The sequence below is a fragment of the Cyanistes caeruleus genome, chromosome 10 (assembly GCF_971803275.1).
Source record: "Cyanistes caeruleus chromosome 10, bCyaCae1.hap1.1, whole genome shotgun sequence".
Taxonomy (NCBI): Eukaryota; Metazoa; Chordata; class Aves; order Passeriformes; family Paridae; genus Cyanistes; species Cyanistes caeruleus.
The window spans coordinates 6,004,903-6,024,390 of record NC_141710.1 but is presented as its reverse complement, the minus strand read 5'-3'; the positions used below and the strand labels follow the sequence as shown (position 1 = coordinate 6,024,390).

The window sequence follows — 19,488 nt, the reverse complement described above, 5'->3', positions numbered from 1 at the left end:
CAGTTCACTTATGTGACTTCTTTGGTGTCTGATAGTTGCTTTAACAGGACATTGCTTGTGGGAGAGGAATTAAACATCTCTCTTCTAAGAAATTAATATTTTTAACAATGGAGAGGTACTTATATATTTCAGGTTCTCTGTTTTCCTGAGTTCAGTGGATATTGGTCCATGTACTGATAATTATTGATAGTGGAGAAAAGGATAGAAAGAAGGATATATGCACATATATCCTCTCGACCTGTTCCCGTTGGCTTCTGGGCTTAAAGAAACCCAAACAAATGGTTGCAGTGATACTGTAAAACAAATAATGTAGCACAGGGAGTGCAAATCACCACTGCACAGATCATCCTTGCACACAGAGCTGCCTTTGGCTGCTTCCAGACTGTGCTCAGCCATCTGTAACCCTTGTGCCCTGCTGTACAAAGTGCTCTGGCAATGGCAGTGAGGGTGGAGAAGGAGAGCTCCAGTGATAAGGAGGGAAGCTCTTCCCCAGACTTGGCCACAGTTTTGGGTACTCTGCCCTTTGGGTCTCAGATCCTGGCTTGTTTATTCTTTACCTCCTTTCAGTTCCACGATCTTAGCATTTCCATTAAGCTCTTTAGTTCTTTTTCTATTTTAGCATTAGCTGATTGTTCTGCTTGTATTTACATAAATCAAATAGAATTCACCTATAAGTGTCCTTTCCCATCCCTCTGAGAAGGGTCACTGTAACCGATCAGAAGAAATTACATGATTTCTGTGGGTTTATGCATCTCTTTTGCTTCCCTATTCAGAGGAGTGGTTTTTGGATTTTTTTAAAATATCTTTAGTTTTTGTAAGCTCCATTTGCAGCAGTTTTCTCTGACATAGCAATAAAATGGAGCTAAAATTTAATTCCTGTTTCAAAATGGTCTAGGAAGTTTTGAATGCTAATTACTGTGCTGTTGTACAAGATACTGGACATGCTCAGAACGTGGAGAGGTGTGTTGCGATATGGAATTGTTACACTTAGTTTTCTTCCCAAAATAAACCAGAGAAGCTGCTTGTTTTGCTTTGCTTTGCAAAGGAAAGTTTTTACACACTCAAGTTCATACTGAGCACCAGCATCAAGGACAGAAAGCACTGGTGTGGGGGCTTATGTAAATCCTTTTGCCTGACTGGGTAATGAATTGGGAATTTCTTGTCTTAGAGGTAAATGTGAATGCCAGAGCCATTAGAGCAGGGAGGACAAGCCTTTTCCATTGGTATGCCTTACTTTAATGATTTCTCATTGCTGGTTGTTGGATCAGAGCTGTTGGTGTCCTGGTGGAAAGTTCAGAAGGAAAGACAAGGGCTAAGAGATAAGGCTGAGGGATAAGAATCAAGAGAAGCAAAGCGTCACATTTGAAAGGTGGAGGGAGGAATTATCACTTGCAGCTGCCATTACTTCTTGAACATTTTGTTTCCCCAAGGCAAATGTATTTTTACAAAACTTCTAAGACTTGAATATGTATCATTTTCTAAACTTTAAACTAAGAATGTTTTCCTGGCGATCTCTACCGTTGAGGATTGCCAGGCCTTTTGCAAGAGTGTGCCAATCATCAACATCATCCATAGCATTCATGCAGGACTTGGAGCCCCTGTGCAATGGCAGGAGGTACCCACCAGTTTTTTCTGCAGTAAATTCTGTACTATTTGGCAGGGTATGTCACTGATGGAGTTTTATTGTGAAATACACAGCTGAGAATAACCTTTCACATCTTCCTCGCCCATAAATTTTTGGCAGTCAGCTCCTTTGTTGTCTGTCCCTCAAACAACTTCCTTGACCTAAAGTCATGCATTGGTAACACCCACATCCAGGGCTGAGCTATTGTGTCTGCCTCTGTCCTGAAGGCCACGTATTGCTCCTCTTTGTAACTCGTGCTTGCATTCAGGCCGATGTCAAAAGATAATGATTTTGTGTGGCAGTGGTCACAAAAAGTATTCAGCATGTGGGACAGCTCTGATTTGTAGTTCTCTAATTCTGATCTCTTCACCCACAGGCCTGGTAAATGACAAGGAGCACCACTGAAGTGTCACAGAGTGTGCCACTGCAGTTATTTATGCTGCTGCAATCCTGAGCCTGTGTGCAGGTTCACTGGTACTGGCTGATGTGAGCCTGACACAAGGAAGAGCTTGTGGAACTAAGCTGTAATGGAACAATCACATAATTAAAGAGCATGGGAATGTACAAAACCAGTGACTTCCAGCTCTTCAGAAGAAATAAATTCATGATGAGCTCTCTTAGCACTAAACAAGGCGTCAGGGGTGAGCAGAACAGGCTGTTCCCATCAGTGATGGGGGCAGCTGGGCTGGAGAAAGTGGTGTTGTGCCAAGAAACTGCAGCTCCTGCAGATCCTTAACTGGCTTGTTTTATATATGTGTATAAGAAAGAGGTGTCTTTTTTAATCTCTGGTCAAGCTATTGCTGGTGTTGGTGGCATGCCAGGCTCTTTGATTGAAGACCCAAGAGCAGCTCGAGTGTCTTGAGGCAGTGCAGGACCTGTCCTGCCCTTCCTGCAGCTCCTGCATCTGATGTTGCAGTCAGAGCTCCCTGAAATGGGGCCTCGGTTGGGAAGACAAAAAGCTGTGGGGAAGGAAGGGAAGAACATGCTGGTAAAAGGCTAGAAATTATCTGAATATCATCTTACATTCACCACACTTGCCTATTAATAGCCAACAAAGAACAAAAATTTAATACACAGGGCAGCCTCATTTGTATTATTTTTCCTTAGCTGTAAGCTCAGGCAGTTTGGAACTTGGTTGCTGAGGATTTTTTTTTTTAATCCTCAAGGGGAATGTTGGTTTTCTTATTGTTATAGATGGCTCAGATGAGCACGCCTGTGGTTGAGATGGGTATTGTTAGGCAGTTACTCCCATCTTGTTTCAAATAACACATGACTGACAAATCGACTGTCCTGACTGGAAAGTCCTGTGTTAAGTTTTTAGCTGCAGATTGCTTATTTTTGTGGTGTTTTAACAAAACTTATTCAAATTGATTTTTGAATATGAAATTAAGGTGGGTTTTTTTGTTTGGTTTTGTGGTTTTGGTTTTGTGGTTTTGGTTTGTGGTTTTATTTTTGGTTGGTTAGTTTTTGTTTTGTTTAGGTTTTTTAGGTGTGGTAAATACATTTTCTTCTAAGGATTTCAGTGGGAAATTCCTGCTGAGTTTTCATACTTTAGGGTAAAGGGCTGTGGCTTTAATGAGATCGTTGTTTCTTAGTTGTTAAAAAAAAAAATAAATCCACATTGCTTGATCATTTCATGATTATCTGCAAAATGGTAAGTGGTAGCTTGGTTTGACTCAGGTATCTCTTGCAGATTTTGTAGTTGTGCAGGTTTTGCATGGGAGCAGGTTGCATGTGCCACATGGAGAGTAACCTTCAGTGCATCCTTCCAACTCTGGCAAGGACAGGAGTTGGACAGACATCAGTCTGCTACTTGTGAACAGAAGCTGTTCCTGAACACCAGACTGTGTGAGGCATAACTCCCCAGGTTTGGAAACCAGGCTTTGGTTTTTTGGTTTCTTGCCATAAAGTTACCAAAAGGTGGACCTTGTCAGTCAGGTGTCTTTTGTGCTGTATCCTTGTTTTCCTCCAAAGCAGGCAAGTTACCGAGGGATCAGATAAGGAACAAATGTTTTTCCTAACTTTGTTTAGGAGAGAACATTTATTTTGGATGAAATCTCCCAGAGGAACTTGAACAGACAGCGGATGTTATATCCAGCAGGATATAACAACACTGTGTGCTTGGGCAGTTGAGAATGTGGAATATGAAATAAGGGAGCAAAATGATGTGGTTTTAACCTGGCCAAGAGCTGAGAGGTGGTGTTGAGATTAGAGCTGGTGGTGCTCAGAGTGCATTCTGAGGGTGCACAGAAGGGTGCACCTACAGTGTCTCAGTTTGGCTGCAGTCCCAGGTGAAAGGTTCCTGTCTTGGCGGACAGTATAGCACTTTTTTTTTCCCCCTTAATTTTAAATTAATGTTGATGATATGTGATGAGAAAAATTGAAACCACCCTCCATCATGTTCTTTTTCTTTAAATATTTTTTCTTTACCCTGCAGCTGATAAGAATTTCCCTGTGTTTAAGGGATTTAACCTTGCTATATGATTTCTTGAGGACTACTACCCAAAATGTTGCAGTGGTTAGTAGTTTCCTATAATACCTGCTCTGCAGTCCTCTACTCCTGGCTTTCAGGCAGAAGTTTTCTGTTATTTAATCCTATAATTATTTTCCTTTAAGAACAATAGTTTACTTTTGAAAAATTGCAAAGCGTTTGTCACTTATATGTCTCCATCCTCTAACTGGAATGTGCTGTGTTGTGAGAATAGATGCTAGAAATACTTTTACTGTTGTAAAGAAAGACTGGTACTGTTGATTTTATTTAATGAAAGAACCGGTGGAGTGTGTTTTTCTCTAATTATTTTATTTGAATTTTATGCACTGATTTGTTTTGTGCATTGCTGGAAGCTCTAGGATCACGACTCTTAAGTCCAAAATCATCTTGCTTTTACAGCCATTAAGGGATATTAAAGCTGCAGACCTCTGTCAGTCTTGTGTTTTACTGGAACAATGGACTTGTACTAGGATGGTTATTTATTTACTTTTACTTTTGTGGCTCTTCCTGGGCTTTCTTTGTTCTTGGAAGAACACAGAATAAAAAAACAATGGAGTGAGACCTTGAGTTAATCCCTTTGTCTGTCTTGGGGTGCAACAATTTACAATATTCTCGACAACCGCTTGTCTAATCTCTTAGTTGCTGGAAGTTTCACTACATTTCCTAAGCAGCTTACTCCAGTGCTATATGTTTTTACTGACTGGTTTGTTTCCAGTGTTTAACTGACACATTTTGCAGTTAACTTTTGGGTTTTATTTCATCACAATGAGGTATTTCTGGTGTACTGTAGTGTCCATGAGCTGTCATATTTTTTTCTCGAGCTCTAACACAAACCGGGTCTTTGAATTTTTCAGTGTTTCCCTCTTCCTCTGGTTTTCTTGTCCTCTGACCCAGCTTACTGCTTTGTAGACTCTCTCCTGTCAGTTCATATCTCAAAGCCTGGGCCCCCAAACTGGGCACTCTGTTCTGATTATTTAGTGGTGCAAGGTGAATTGTTCATTTATTTATTTATTGTGACTCTTCACAAGAGTCCCTTGCTCTTCCCTCATCCTCTTGCTTGTTATTCATGGAAGACTTTGCAGGCCATCCCAGGGGTTGTGCTTGGGTATCTGGAGTCACTCTGGATTCTTTCACCGAGAGACACGGTCACCCTTGTCACAGAGGGAGGGATGGAACCCGCACGGGAAGCGACTGTCACTGGCGAAACAAATGGATATTTGCCCTGGGAACCCACATGGAAGGCGACTGTCACTAGTGAAACAAATGGATATTGGCCTCTGACAGGGACAGCTTCCCCTGTGTGGTTAGCACGGGCTGCAGCACAAACACAGGATCAATCCTTGGCTGAGATGGTATCAGAGAGGAGCCCGGGCTCTCCCCTTGCTCCTGGGGAGGAGTGTGAGGATGCTGCTGGCTGATGCAGTTGTCTGCGCTGTCATTTGATTAGCTGCAGTCTTCAATATTCATGAAGAGCACTGAAGAAAGAGGCTGCCTTGTTTGTTCAGCATCAAGCTCTTGGAAGCATACACGCAACATTGGTTTTTTCACCTCCTTTGATTTCAAATGCTGCTTTTTTGTTATTATAAAATGGTACAAGTCTTCGTGATGACTTTGACAATACGAGAAGAAGACTTGGGGTTTTTTTGTGGTAAAAGTATGATAGCAGCTGTAAGAGAAAAAACTGGGAAAGAAAATTAAAAGATGCTAAAAAAGTGAAGGGATGCATTTAATATGGATGTAATCTGTGTCTTTCACAGACTTGCCCTAAAATTTTCCTAGGAAACAGCTGTCTTCCAGCATGGATAGCATTTGCAGTTTTTGTTTATTCCAAACTGAAGGTACATTTTTGTACCAAGCAGAGATGTTTTGAGCTTTGAAGCCAGTCTTCTAGTTATGACATCATTAGCAAAATTTATTTACTGTCTGCTTGAATCCTGAATCCTTTATATCACAGCATTTGTTTCCTATCAGTTTGTAATCTTCAGGGAATAGCTTCAGACAGATCTGCTTTGGTATGCTACTGTTTTAAGTGCGTAATGATTTGTAACTTGGATTTCACTCCTTGTTTCCTTATTTTGAAACTACCTTTTACTGAGTTTTACAAGCTAATTTGTCATGGGACTATCAGTAGAGGTGGGATGAAAGTTAAAAATTGATCAGTTTATAAGTAAATAAATGGAACTAGATTGTTCTTTTTAGGCTTTACTGAATTTTGTTCACTTAGTAGCTTTATATTGATAAACATAACTAACCTTTTGTATTTTTTAGTGCTTTTTTGTTGTCAGTTAGTGCTTTCCCACCTCTTTTTTTTAGATGACAGGCTATCACCTTTGCTGCCCTCCTGTCACCCCCAAGTGTCTGCTTTTGACTAATGAGCCTCTGTCCCCCGACCATTGCTGCCGGTTCCTTGCGGAGCAGTTTGTGTCCTTGGAGCACGAGGTTGTGTTCCTGGCAGGGCTGAAGCTGTTCCAGGCTGTGCCTCGGGGAGAGGACGAGTGCTCTGTGCAGGTCTGGGATGAACAGGGGTACTGTGTGTGTGTGTGTCACCGGTGCCATCTGCCTTGGCCAGCCCATCACAGCCACTGCACTTGTACAGGTGTTTTGGAGACACGCTGAGGGAATTTGTCAGCAGATGAACGGGACTTTGAGTAGCAGAAAAATGCAGGGGATGGTGGCTGAACAACCTTTCTTTGGTGCCACATGTCCTCCCTGTGCAGCTGGAGCTCCCCAGCCCTGCTGCTGTGCTGGGGGTGTTGGCAGAGGTGTTTGGGAAGACAGGGATTTACCTTTGCAGGTTAGAGAGTTCTCTGTGGTGTGAAGATGGGAATTGTTATACTGAGGGTTGGTCTGGAGAAGCTGTTGATGTTTTGGGTCTGTACTTCTGTGGTTCCCAACCTGATGGAGCGTGCTTTGTTGTATACTTAGACATTTTACTGGGTGGGGCAGCACAGAGTGAGTGCTCAAGGAACCTGGCTAGTTCTCTGGGAATATGGTTTTAGTCCCTATCATTGCAGCTGGGAAGCCATCAGCGCTTTATTCTTCCAGTGTACCTCCCAGGGGAACTCATCTCCATGATTACATCACTTACCAATATATCTCCCTTTTTCATAGACTAGGAAGAGCCTTACCATCAATCTCTTACTTTCCCTTCTAAAAGCCCTCAAAAATCCAAAGGTTTCTGAAAAAAAAAAAAAAGGTAAAAAAAGTCAACTGCGCTCGGATCTCTTGAGAGTTTGGCACTGTGTGTGTATAAGAAGCTTGAGCTTTAAATGTTTAAATCAAAATCCATTCAGTCTTAGGATGTTTTTCTCTCTGGTTTCATCCTGTAGCACATAATTCTGCCAGTCTCTCTTCTGCTCTGTTTTCTGTAGACTGCAGTATTTTTAAGAATCCTTTCCTTGATCAAGCTCCAAAACCGTTTTCCTGTTCCTCCTCTTCATAGTGGCTGTATCTAAGTTTTTGGTTAACAGACTCAACAGTTTAGTGTTGAAACAAGAAAAAGTTTGTGCTGTTTTATCACAACCTTGTAACTATTTCTTATCTGAAATTAAAATAAGAAATTAAAAAAAAAGAAACACTTTAACAGACCAAAACAACAGCCAGTAGGAAGGGGAAGGTAAATGACTAAATGTGGGGTATAACAAGGCAGAATTTCTTGTTTCTCACAGCCAAGAACTGGATCATTGGGTGTTCGGAGCAGGAATCTCACCAGCTACCTGACAGTGGTTTGTCCCTAAAATCATCTTTGCTTAGAAACTTTTAGACATTAAAGATTTTATTTTCCCCTGTTACTTGGGGGCTCTGCTCAGAAAGCAGGTGATAGACTTCAAGCATTCATTTCAATCTTACCTTGCTCTTGTAATGTCAGTTGTTGACTTAAGGAAATCATCTTATGTTTGCAAGTCAGTACTTAACTACTGTGCTAATTGTTTTCTCTTCCATTTCCCTGTAATGGGGTTGTGGTGGTTTCATTTTATCCAAGTCTTCATCGGTCTGGGAGTTTGCAAGCAGATTAGAAATTAAATTGTATCATAGAGAACAGGCAATAATAAATACCCTTTTAGATATTAATTTTTAAATAATAAAAAGAATTATAAAACCTCTCCTGTTAAAAATGATACTTTGAAATGTGTGCTGGGTACCATTTTTCTAGTGAACTGAAATCTCACTATGTTTTCTTTATTCTTCCTTTGGCAATTAATCTCATGACTCATTCTCCCAGTTCATTCTTGTAGTAAGTTCAGCAGCTACTCTAAATGACAATCTTTTTTGAAATGTGGCTGCCAAATTGCATTTTAATGTCAGATAAATATCTGTCTGTAAAGAACACATGGATGCTCCTGCTACAGAAACATTAGTTGTTCCATCTCAGCTCAATGTGTTCATGTATCAGTGCTCCCTCCTTTGAGGAATAAATGAAAGTGGAAGAGGCTTTTGTGCCCATTGGTAAGGAGCTTATGAAACTTTTTATAGATTAAAAGACACAATTTTCTCAGCATTACCCTAGGAATTCTGGAGAGATGTTTTTAGCTTCAATGTGGGAAATTTTGCTGAAACTAGTAACTGTCTTATTTTGCATTCTGTTAACATGCCCAGTGTCTCTGGAACTGCAAGATGGCTGTATTGACTGCAGTTAATTTGTGAATAAAACATACAATTAAACATAATATTTTTTATAATATATATACAGTATATAAAATGAATAAAACACGAGAGTGTTGTAGAGTTTCCTGAGTTCTGACTGCAAAGGAAGGTTGAAGGTTTGGGAGTGCTTGGCTGGGTTTCACTGGTGCTGTAGGTTCAGAGGGCTGGCACTGAAATAGGCTGGTTTTTAAAAGTGCAGTATCCACAGCTTCTATTAGACGTGATGTCCAGGCTCTCTGTTGTCTCACATCTGCTTATGGTGCTTTGTCTACAAGATCACATCCTTCTTACAGTTCTGGTTTTGAATGGTACCTACAGAAATATGAAGTGGACGGGATTTGACTTCACTTTATTTAATTTTTTTTTTTTTTTTTAAATTGAAGAATGAAAGAGCAAAAACCCACAGGCATAAAAACCTCAAACACATTCAAGGGTGGAGTTTGTGCTCCACATACTGATTGGGCATTACCTGTGAATTCTCTGGGAGCTGTATATTCAGGACCTTCTGTACTTAGGAAGGTTGTGTGATTTTCAGCATATACGTTTTGGAGTGCTGAATGCCTGCTCTAAGTGCACAGTGAAGTCCAAATTTCAGCCTGCAGCTAAGGCAGGTGCCTTCCATAGCAGATGCACAAGTAATTCCCTATATTCCTGCAAAAGAGGAATAAGCCTAAAAGCATCAGTTCAAAAAGGCAGTCAGTTCTCTTTTCTCTCTTTGTCAGTATTAATACCAGAGCATTTTTTGATAAAGAAATATAAAAATCGGTGCTGGGAATTGCACTAGAGTTGCATGGCTTTTGGAGCTCCCGTTCCTCTTGTGTTTCCTCTTGCAGCCAGGTGTTGGAAGGCCAGTTAGCAATCCTGCAGGGGTGTGCTCCTTCCCAAGTGCCTGTGGGCCTGGGATAGACTGATAATGTGTTTTGCCATAGATTTTACAAATGCACATGAAAGCAGTGTATCCTGCTTGAAACCCATTATTTAGAAAGCTGAGCGTGACAGAGACAGGAGAACATGGTAATCATAGCAGAGCAGGCCAGGCTGAGGTAAAGAATAAGAGGTGGGATTGCTCTTTTCTGTTGGTCATGGGCTGGAAATTGATTAGTGTTGGACTTGAAATATGTAATTAATGATGAAAAGAGCCACTGGCAATTTGGAGTGTATTGAACATGAGCTGTGTAATGAAGTAGGGAGGTAAGCTCAACCACTTTAAATGGGAGAACCTGTCATATCTGTAATATTAAAAATCTGTCTTACTATTAGAAAATGGAAATGTTACAGTACTCAGTAATTTATAGTATTTTGCGTTAAAAATCAGGAAGAGCTAATTATGGGTATTAAAATGGCTACAATAAAATTTGGACATTAAAAGTTTATAGAAGCGCTAAGCAGTAATTAAGGATGCTATTTTAAAATATAAAATTTAATAAAGTTGAGAAAAAAAATCCTCATGCAGCTCACAAAGCGAAGTGTAAGAAGAAAAATCTGCTTTTAAATTCTTATTGTCTCTTACTGAATTTAGTTGAATAACTAAGAAACTAGACTATCCTCATACACAGTATAATTTGAGATATTCCCATGTCCTTACTAAAATTGGAGAAGATAGTCCTTTGCATGTTTATCTAATTTTATACTTCAGTTGATAGTGGATTAGAGACTAAGTTGAGAATTTTTTGTCTACTCTGTATTTTCTGGAATTTTTCTATTTTAGAGCTTCTGAGATCACAGCTGAAATAAAAGCTATACTTTTATGCCTAATCAAGCAGCTTCCTCATTTTTAGCTGGTGGAATATTTTTGGCACCCTTTTCTCAATCTGACCTTGCTGGGCTACTACTGCTAGGAGACTGGCAGCTCCCTGGAGAAAAGGAGGAAAGCTCTGCTTCCAGCTTGCTCTGGATGACCCCTTTGGTACTGGAACCTCCTCATGGAACAGTCAGAGAAAATCCAGGCAACCTCCTTATCCACCTGCAGGCCTTTGGATAAGCTCTAACAGTAGCCAAGAAGCTCCTGGGAAATAGCAAGAAGTTACAAAATCTCACGGATTTCTTCAGAAGCTCAGCAGAGGCTTAATGGATTGTCTGAATATTGAGTTGTCACCTGGAATGGCACTTTTCCAAAAAAGATTTACATTACATGTGTTCTTGAGCCATCCACCCTCTTCCCTTCCAGACAGGTAGTGGTACATCAGTGACACTGAGCTGGATTAAGTACCTTGCTCAGTTAGACTGGGTAAGATGAGGTAAATAGAATGGGGCCTTTCAGTTTGCCGCCAACTTGTTTCTTAACTGCTTTTCACTGATTACCAAGATGTGCCCCTTTCTGCTAAAATTTTGGTGGTGTTTCTTTAGCACATGCAGGTTTGAAGGTTCAAGCTAAATCATTTGGGACAGGGAGACTTGCAGAGCTCACTTTTAACCTGTGTTTATTGATGAGTAATCTTTGTTCATTGATATCTGTGATTGTTGATGAGTAATCTCTGATTAGCACCAGCATCATTGACTCCTAATGAACATCATTGCTTTTCTCTAGGAATACAGGAGGATTTGTGTTGAATTCTAGCTGTTCTAGGCTCTATGCATCCCTTAAATGGAGTTTGAGCATGTCCAGTCATTCTTTTTGAAACCCAAAATAGAATTACTACCTCATATGTCCCTGAACAAATAATTCTGGAAATGTTTTTTGCTCTAAGTTTTACATTCACTGCATTTTCCTTGAGAAGTATTTCTGAAAAAAAATTAGTTGGCTTTTCCTCAAATCAGAAAGTGTTTGTTCTTGTTACATCTAGCTGTTCAGGTGGATGGATATTGCCTTGATCACTGGACTGAATTTTCACGAAATAGTGGCAGGGCTCTGAGAGCACTCCTTTTGAACACTGCAATTAGGTGCTCTTCAACACTTCTCTTAGCAGGACCCTGATCAATACAGTACTTCATAATTTCTTGGGTTCAGCTCAGATTTAGAGAGGCTGTCAGTATTAATGTGTTCAAATTATTCTCTGGAAGCAATCATGCTGTTAGTTCATTCAGCAGACAAAATCAACTTGACCTGGACCAGGAAACTGCCTCTCATCCTAAACCCTTATCATGATTTACTAAACCCTCTGCATTCATTGATGTTGCCTGTTCCTGCTACTGCTTTTCATATTATCAGAGAAGTCATTAACAACTTCCTCTTCTCTGAGATTATGGTATGGCTTATTAGAAGCCACATATCAGTCTTTTTGCTTTTATCACCTGCTTTCCTTAATTCTTGAGCCTTTGTTTCCCGCACTAAAAAATAAATAAGTAAAAAGATCAGCAACTCAGAAGGGTAAAATGCTGAGCATTAAATCCTGCCCTACTAAAGCTCTGGGATTAAGAGTTTTTTGACTGCTGAATTCTGGAAGATTTTGGAACAAACCTTTGAATGTGTATTAGTTTGGAAACAGAGAAGTCAATCCTTTAAAACAGTTCTACAGTACACATTTAATTGTCTGTGTTTATTCCAAATGCTTTTAAGGTAGAAAAGAAGCTTAAAGGTTCTTGGCAAATACGTGCTACTTGGATAGAAACCCAAGAATTTTAACAGCTGTTTTCTGGAGATTGTCTTGGCTTCTCTTGTTCTTGGTGATTTCTATCTGTATGGGCAGTTTGATGTCAGCTTCTGCTGATTTGTGGTTTTCAGTTTGGTTCTCTAAGGCAGTGTGGCATTGCAAGTGTTTGAGTCACTCCTGTCACTGCCAGGACAATGGGACAGAGGGGACAAGGGAAAAGCTCAGGGTACTTCAATATTGCTAATTTTTGGTCCTTTGAATAGGGGTTCAGATTTTTTATGGTTTGACATAACATGTTATTTAAATGCATTATAAGGATTGAGTTGCTGCATGTCTCTTAACAGCACAGCCACTAATTTCAATTAAATTTGGAAGGGGTGGGAGGTGTCCAAAAGACAAATTCCTGCAGTTTTTGTGAAGGCAGATAACTGGCCAAAGCTACTCTCTTAACGTCTCTTTCCTGTCCCTCTTCTACACAATCCTTCAAGAGCAGGATTTCATTTGTTGTTAGAGAATCCACACAGAGTTACAGAACAGTAATCCATGCAGAACCAAGCTTCATTGTTTCCACAGCTTGTGGAACTGCTGGAAAAGACAAACAGAAGGGAAGAGTAAGTGTGCAGCAGTCTCAGGCCAAACTCTACAAAGAGAGCTTTTATCAGTGTATCAGCATGGCAGCAAAGACTTCTGATACTGTGGTTCCTGAAAATAGAAATAATGTTCTGGTTCTGGAAGAAAATCTTCATCACAGTTTTAACTGGAGCAATTATATTCCCAGGAAACGCAGCAGGAGGGAGAGAAAAATGTATTGTACCTCCTCAGAAATCCCCACAAAGTAGCTGATTAGATTTAGGATCTCATTTGATGGCACATGATGTGTTCTTGCAAATTCACTGTTTTTAAGGTGGGATTGTGCCTGACTCTTCCAAAGGCACACAATCCATTTACTGCATTGAAAGAGTCTGTGTACCAATAACTGTTCTTGTTCTCTGGGTCAGGAGGTGGTTCCACTGCTGCTTTTACACTTCTTGGTTCTCTGGTTGGTGAGGGCAGAGGGCTGGGTGCACTCAGCCTCTTACCCTCGGGCAGTGGATTGGGAATGCACATTGATCATAAGAGAGAATATGGTTTTATTATACTTCATGCATATTGTATAAATTGTTATGGATTAGTATTTTACTTCTAATTTAAGAAGCAGTTTATTTGTATTAATTACTTTTTTAAATTTGACAGCTAGTTGGTAGAAATTATTCATTTACTGGGGAAAAATTCAGCTCATTTGAGGTGTCAGGTTAAATTTGACACCTTCAAATCTGACTCTTCAGTGCAAACTGAACTTTATGCAGTGCTGATGGCAAATGGAAATTATTTCTAGTTAGCTAATAAATATAACCATTGTCAGCTTAAAAACAGAAAGGAAATCCAACCTTTAAATAAAAGGAAAGACTGTCCTACAGCCTTATTAGAAGTGTCTTTTAAGAATTAAAATATGGGAATTAACTGAATGATGAACAGATCACTGGAAAAAAGCTATGTAGGATTCATCTAAACCATCAATTTTTCATGTTAGTGCTAATGTATGAATTTAGTAAGAAATGGTTATGTTTGTGTAATCCTGATAGCAAAGCTGGCGTTAATGTGGCCTTTTGACTTCCATCTGAAGAAAAAGTGGAAGCCTAAGGACCACATGAGTTTTCAATGATAAGTATCAGAGTTTCAATGTTTAATTACACTGGCAAATTATGCAGAAAGGGACATTTTGTAAAACGTCTTGTTTATGTGAAGGCCAGGGCTGTATCGCTTCCTAATAGCGAGACAGCAGCAGTGTACAGGATAAAATGTAAAAGCTACATCTTTGGGATCAAAAGAACTCTAGAAATGATGGACCTGAAGGTCTGATAGTCAGCAGATTATTTTTGGGGAGGAGTGTTCTGGGAGTTAAACAGTGAGCTCAGAACTCACCGTACGCTGCTGCTGGAAGGTGCACTCAGCTTCCCTCCATCCTTCTGCCCTTGTTTGCCACACTGTGCTCTTGCCAGCATAGTCTGCAGCACTTAACATTTCAGAGGACTGTATTTTAAAATTGTGGATAATTTATTTTTCAACTGGAAATGTTTCTTAGAAGAGGAGGCCGAAGAAGAGATATGAAGTATCTCAGCCACATATATGAGTACATGAGTATAAAGAGAAATGGTTACTTAGGGAGGGTTTGCTGGTATATCTTGCTGACAGGAATATAAAGGGGGGCACAGACTCCAGAACAGGGAAGGGTTGGGACAGGACAGGATGGAACCTTCATTTGAGTCAGTGAAGGAAAAGAAGCAGAGAGGGAAGGTGGTGCCTGACAGGGAGGTGTCCTGGCCCTGGCTGGGTCTGTGGGAGAAACCAGCCTCCTGAAAATGCAAAGGAGAAGCTGAAAAGCTGGTTCCAGCATGCCCTGGCTGTGTGGATGGAGAGGTGGGGATGGCTGTGGCATTCTAACTGCTGAGGAACCACTGCTCTGTGAAACTCACCTGGTGCCTTGAGATACCAGGGTGATGTCAAGACAGGCAGGGATTTTTTCCTGAACAAAGGGAAAGGTCCAGAGGGGAGAAGTAGATTTGGAAAGAAATGAGAGGAACTTACAGTACTGAATGTAGGTGGTAGTGAAAGCTGACCTGCATTGTTTATTATCAGAGGGGTTTGTCAGGGTAGGATATAACTGCATTTTTGAATAAGGAAGGATCCCCCTATACATATAATATTAGGGAATGAAAACTATCACCTAAAAAGATAATAATGCAAAATCTAACACGTGTAAACACAAGCAGTTGGGAAGATACAGATTTTGGGAGTGTTCTGGGAAGTGTGGCTACACACATGCATTTGTCTTGTGACTAGGCTTTTGGCCTCTGTAGAAGTACATGTCTTTACAGGTCTTTCTTCTTCCCCATGTGGTATTTTTATTATTGTAGATGTGTTTAAAAAAAATTTAGCCAGAAAATGATACCACTTCTTAATAACTTAGAAGATTTGGGTATCTTGCTGTTCTCAATTATTTAAAGGTTTGATTCATAAAACTGCTCAGTCAAATTCTGGATTTTTTAAAAAAATAAAAAAATTCCAGTTTAAAATTCCTGTTAAAAAACCTGGAGAGGTGTGTCTGTTGGTATCTCAGGGGAAAGATTAAGAGAAACTTTATTGTTGTATTTAAACAATAGTTTTTAACTAGCCGTCTGCCTCATGACTGCTGCCAGCTGTCCACAGGTAAGAGAGAAAAAGTTCTTCCATCTTGATGTGAGAAAAGAGATTTTAAGGCAGTGTTTTTCTTGCTGTTCAGAGACTTTTCAGATTGTTACACTAATCATAACTACAAAGGAAACACTGGTTGGTTGTACCTGCTTCGCTCCTGTGAGCTGTCAGCCAGATGCAGTGAGATAGAATTGCCCCTGTACCCCTGCCTCTGGGCCTCGCTGCCTTGGGGAGATGTGTATCTCACAGCTCTCTCACAGTACATTTTATATATGTATAAGAATCAGACTTTCAAAGGTGGTCTTTGTTATCCAAGCTAAAAGGATTAGTTGTGATATGGTTTTTAGAAAATCCTCCCTGTGAAGTGCAGGACAAGTGGAAAGTCCCTGTAGGAATTGTTGCACACACAAATCCAGGCCAGGGTTCTTGCTGGAGCTCGCTCAGGCTGAGCTGCTCCCTGAGGCCACGCAGAAGTTTGGGCAGGATTTCTGTCCCATCCAGCCACTGGATCTCAGGCCTCGCAGTCACTCACTTTTCCCCACCAGCAAGATCAGAGAGAGAAATGGAAGGGTAAAAGCTGGACAGCTCATGATTTGAGAGATGCCCAGTTTAACAGGGAAAGCAAAAGCTGCACACAGAAGCAAAGGAAACCAAGGAATTCATTCAGCCTTCCCACAGGCTGCTGTTCCGCACCTCCAGGGTAGCAGAGCCCCAGCACAGGTAACAGTGACTTGGGAAGACAAATGCCATCACTCCAAATGTCCCCCTTCCTCACTCTTCCCTCCATTTTATATACTGTTCATGAAGTCCTGAGGTCTGGAATATCCCTTGGGTGGGTTTGGGTCACTGTGTCCCCTCCCAGGCTCCCTCAGGCCCTCCCTGGCATTGCTGTAGGAGGGGCAGGAAAGGCCTTGGCTCCGTGTGAGCTCAGCGAGAACAGAAAGATCTTACCATTATCAACCTGTGTTCAGCACAAACCTGAACACAGCTCTGTACCAGCCCCTGTGAAGGAAATTAACTCTACCCCAGCTGAAACCAGCACAGTCTTTTACTCTGTTTTCTGACACCCAGAAGGATTTCAGCTGGCATCAATACCTGTATATTGTCAAAGACTGCATGCTGTGAGAGTTTGATGTTCATCTCAAACAAGAAAATATAACAGGAAAAATGATTTTTATCTTTGTTATGTGAGAGAATGGTTTGAACTGGATTTAGAGGATGTGAGAAAGGAAATTGAAACACTTTTAAAGGTCACATTGGAGCTTGGAAGCTCTGCAGGCTTTCTCAGCATGTTATTATGCAGACAGCCCTTGGTGATCCAGGGTCTCTGCAAAGCTCACACTTGTACATCATCTCTGTACATGTTCTGTACAGAGAATATTCTTCAATTAGCAGTGCACTGACCTTTCACTGGTCAGAGTAACAGTCCGTGGACAGCACATGTGCTGTAGCTGAGAAAGGCAAAGAACTGGAACTTAGAATACACACTTGACTGAAAATCAGCTGCTGGTGTAAGGCAGGGCTGTGAGAGGAAACAACAGGAAATGAGTTGTTGTGGGTAGTACTGGAGTATTCTTGAGTTTCTAATTGTGCTAGTTGAATTTTCTTGAACTTTTCTCTCTGTGAATTGGCATTTTAGATATTTAGTTCTTTTCTGTGCTTATGCTTTGTATCTAACATCACCAAAAACTGCTGGACACCTGCATCCAGAGAAAGGGACAATGCCACAGATTAGAAATAACCTGGCCACAGGATTTCATGTCTGCTGAGGCTGAAAGTGGATACTCGGTTTTTTGTTTACTCAATGTGTTTTCAAATCCATTGCTTCTTATTAGAGATTACACTCAAAACACCTAACAGAAACATAAATTAAATTATGTTCTCTGTGTGTTACTATACATTGTTTTGCAGCTAAGTTGAACTCACTTAAATTAGACATTTAATAATATTTATGAGTGATTTTCCCCCTTTAAGACTGAAATGAAGTTTTTTTTTCATACTTCATTAATTGTGTGCACTTAAACAGAATATGGGAGTTACATCTTGGTGCTAAATATGTGTCATTTGTTCATTTTTTCTATTGGTAGTGAGTCTAAGCCCACACTGGGTTTCCCAGTACTTCCTTATGGGGACATAAAGCCTCTCTGTTTATTTGTTAATTTTTTTGGAGTATGTGGTATGTTCCTGTGAGCCATGGTTATTAATTGACAGATGAGTTACACTATGATGGCACTTAAAATGCACAACGTGTATTTCTGAAAGCAGTCGTTGCTATAGCAACTTTCTAGTAGGTCACTGGCAGTGTTGTGTGAGTGTGTGTGTATGATTTGGCTGTTAATGCAGACTAATACTGGTAGAAAAATGAGAAATGGGAGAGTCAGAAAGACGGGGTAGCCCTTCCCCCCTCCCTGTCCTCTCCCCTCAAAACAGTGTAAGAGAATTTTGTGGAGAAAATGCTTACTTAGGATTTTGCATGTATTGTCAAGAAACTGGCTATCATCTGCTATAATTAGATGCTTTCTTTCTATTTATGTAAAGATTATTATAAAGCCTCCAAATGGCCTTAATCTGACTCTGCTTTTTCTTCGACATTTTTAGAGTTTGGTTTGGAAAGGAATCCGTACTCAGTTGATCCAAAAGTAATGTGTTGTATTTATTGAGCAGTAACACCTATTTTTGAAGTACATCTCCAGCATGCACTGGAATTTTGAGAAATTAGGGGGGTTTTCCCTCTTTTTTTAAGATCTTTCATCAAGGTACTTGCATTTCTGTAGCAATTTAGGCCAATGCAGATCTCCTGGTCCTGTTCTCTCCTGATTGTTCCTGTCTCTCCTAGCCCTGGTCCTGTGCTTGTGCAAACAAGGCATTAGCCAGTTCAGGGAGCTGATCCAAATACAAACAACTGCAAAACAGTTTCTAAAATTGCTAGATGATTTCCTGGATTGTACAAATGGGCAGAAAGTCAAATGCCAGTGCAGCCATAGGAGGGAGGAGCCACAGTGCCCTGGGCAGTGGGCATGGATGGTAGTGACTGGCATTCCTAGACATTCATTCAGATGCTATTTCCCACTGATTCTGCTCTTCATTTTGCTCTAAAACTTAGCTAATAGTGGTGTGCAGAGGACTCTATCCCAAGTTCTTTGTATTTTTCTCTGAAATAGTTCTCTAATAGTGTCTCCTGGGTTTTTCTTTATTTTTTAATTTTTACTGCTCTGATTAGAGAGCATTCATATATCCCTTTTAAAGTGATCAACCTATAGCTAGGCCATTGTTTTGAGTCTTGAATTAACACTGCCTTAAGATAATAGAAGATGAATGATTTACAGGAGCATGTTCTAGATGGTGATAAATGAAAATGATGTAACGTGTAGGAAGTGTACTCTGACATTGTAATCAAATAGATTTTTCTCAAACTACAGTGTGGACTTTGTTATGTATTGGCTCTTTTGTTCTGCAAAAGCCATGAAGAAGCTGTGCTGTATTTTCATTAGAATCAATATGGTGGAATTGCTTTGCTGCCTGGATGGGAGCAGGGAGGGCAGGAGGACTGCATCTGCTTGCTCCCTTCTCTTCTTTTCCTGTGTTCACTGGTTTGCTGGGAGTATCCAAGCTGCTGCAAAAAAGGAGTAGGAACATGTGGTTAGGAGCAAGAGGAAAAAGCAGGGAGTGCATTTTAAACATCAGCAACCAGTCAGATTGGTTCAACCATTGTATGAAACCTCATCCCAAAACCCTATTGAAAGAAAAATATCTGTTCCATGTTGTTTGCTTGTTTGTTTTAATTGTTATTCTCTGATATGTAGTAATGTTCTCTGGGTTTTGAGAACTTGATTTTTGGAAGTGCCGAGTGCTAGTATAACCCCTGGAAAAAAACTTCCTTGATACTTTTAAAGTATTCAAATGATTGCTGAATGCTTTATTAAATATACTTGTGTATACTGTGTGCTCTGGAAAAGCTTGCTCCAACT

The 19,488-nt window shown here is 40.4% G+C and overlaps 1 protein-coding gene across 6 annotated transcripts in view; it reads left to right on the top strand.

The window, feature by feature from the left end:
• Positions 1 to 19,488, top strand: part of STAG1 (STAG1 cohesin complex component) — a 154,200-nt gene that overhangs the window by 5,971 nt on the left and 128,741 nt on the right. The window contains exon 1 of one of the 6 annotated variants that reach the window (XM_086844362.1): positions 15,734 to 16,240. The exons of the other annotated variants lie outside the window; for them this stretch is intronic. The gene's annotated coding sequence lies outside the window, so the exon portion shown is untranslated. Of the gene's footprint in view, positions 1 to 15,733; positions 16,241 to 19,488 lie in introns of those variants that run through there. 6 annotated transcript variants of the gene reach the window in all.